The sequence below is a fragment of the Chrysochloris asiatica genome, unplaced genomic scaffold, assembly GCF_000296735.1.
Source record: "Chrysochloris asiatica unplaced genomic scaffold, ChrAsi1.0 scaffold00147, whole genome shotgun sequence".
Taxonomy (NCBI): domain Eukaryota; kingdom Metazoa; phylum Chordata; class Mammalia; order Afrosoricida; family Chrysochloridae; genus Chrysochloris; species Chrysochloris asiatica.
The window spans coordinates 5,687,624-5,690,084 of record NW_006408665.1 but is presented as its reverse complement, the minus strand read 5'-3'; positions in this window follow the sequence as shown (position 1 = coordinate 5,690,084).

Genomic DNA, 2,461 nt, shown 5'->3' with positions numbered 1-2,461 from the left:
TTCCGTGGAATGGCTGGTGGGTTTGAACTGTAAACCTTGTGGGTAGCAGGCCAGTGCTTATCCTACACTTATTAAAAGTAGCTATAATTTTGACCTTGTCTGAATTTCCTAAGCTATGTCTTCTCTAAGTACTTTCAGAACCACATTTCCATTTTAAAATAGTCTCCTCAGCATGACTGTCTTTTGAGCATAGTGTTTACAACTTTTTATATTTTGGATTTCAGAACTTCCATATATCTCATCAGGAAGTTTCTGTTTAATTCTGATTCTGGCTCATTTTTCAAGGAAGAGTCTCCTAAAATGAAAAGAAAAAGAAAAATTATAAACTGTCTTTCCGCAACCCAGAACTCTTGTTGTCTCCAAAATTTATCTTAAGGTCTTAAAATGATGACACTTAAGACAGTTTAGCTACATTCCATTCATTTCATTTTGCATGGCTTTACTTGCCAGTTCGTTTATTGCTGGTTTGGAATCCTGTGTCACATTGTTAACATCTACATAGATGCCTTTTATGTTGTTATTAAAAAGTATTCACAATGAATAAGTCATTTGTCTTGCAAAATTCTATCTTGTGATCTCAAGCATCATTTTTATCACCAAAACCATATTTTCCAACTGCGATCTTTCCTCTTTGTTCCCAACTTTTGCATTCCAATCACCAGCAATTATCAATGAATCTTGATTGCATGTTTGACTATAACTGCTTGCTGTAAGTGGACAAGTACCCTTGTCAAATAAAAGTCTTGTGAACTGCCATTCTTTGACAGTTGACAGAACATTTAACATCTACATCTTTCCTCCTGATAAGATGAAGGAAGCATCCACACACATTTCAAAAACCAGTGCTTCATGTAGGCTCTGGATCCTGTCCTTCAGCAATTTTTATCCTTGACAGCACATCCAAAGTTTGTAAGACAAAGTCTTGCCATCCTTGCTTTTTCAGGAGCCTCTGGTTGTAGTTCTTTCAAAAGAGATTTATTTGTTAATTCTTTTTGTGTCTTCTGCATCCATGTTCCTAACCTTCTTCATATGAATAAGTGATTTGCTCCGGCATGAGCAACATCTACAGGAAGTGAAAAGGATACCTCCACTGTTAAAAGGACATTTAAATAAAGGCAAATAGCAAAGGATTCAGGTTTTCCCAAGCTTTAGCTATTGCCACAAGATACCCTACCAAGCTCCTGCCCAGTGTTCAGCACCACCAGCCATGGTGTTTCTGTCTTTTGGGTAATTATAAATATTTAATGTACAGACTTTTTTTTCCCAATACCCATTCAAATGCATCAATTTGTCTTCAGTTTTCCTTATTCATTGTCCAGCTTCTTAATGTGTATGAAATTGAAAATACTATGGCTTAAGTTAGGTGCACCATAGTCCTCAAAATAACATATTTGCTTTTTAACACTTTAAAGAGGTCTTTGCAACAAGAGGTCTTTGCAACAGATTTGCCCAATGTAATATTTTGTTTGATTTCATTCATGACCACCTCTTCCATGGCTTGATTCTTTATCAAAGTGAAATGAAATCCTTGATAACTTTAATCTTGACTCCATTTATGGTGATGTTGTTGACTGGTCCTCTTATGAGGATTTTTGTTTTCTTTAAATTTATGAATGCTGTAGTCTTTGATTTTCATCAATAAGTGCTTTAAGTCCTCTTAACTTTTATATTTTTTCAGCTATATATCATCACATGTTGTTGAGTCTTCTTCTAATCCTAATGCCTCATTCTTCCTTATATAATCCAGTTTTTCCTATTATTTGCCCAGCATATAGATAAAGTGGAGTGAAAGGATATGATACAAGCCTGATGCAAACATTCCCTGATTTTAAACCACAAGTTTTTAGGTACTATCAAATCACTTCTGACTCATAGCGACACTATATACAACAGAATGAAACACCGCTTGGTCCTGCCCCATACTCACAACAATTATGTTTGAGTCCTTTGTTGCTGCAACTGTACTAATCCATCTCACTGGGGAATTTTCCCTTGATCATTGACCCTTCACTTTGTTGTTGTTTTGTTAGGTGCCATTGAGTATGTACTGAGTCATAGTGACCTTATGTACAAACAGAAGAAAACCGTGCCCTGTCCTGCAAAAACATCACAATCGTTGCTACACTTGAGCCCACTGCTGCTGCCACTGTGTTCATTCATCTTGTTGGAGGTTTTCTTCTTTTTTGCTGACCCTCCACTTTACCAAGGATGATATCCTCCTCTAGGGATTGGTCCCTCCTAATAATATGTCTGAAGTATGAGAGAACAAGTCTGGTCATTCTGGCTTCTAAGAAGCATTCTGGCTGTTGGCAGCTCCTTTAGAATGACTCTGGTAACAGTACAATTGTCATAAATGAAAACCAATACGGAATTAGCTAGCCTTAATATCACTGGTCTGGTGCTGTGCGCTAAATCATCAGACTGCAAAGTCGTTTGAACTGCAAGATAGGTGGTTCAAGCT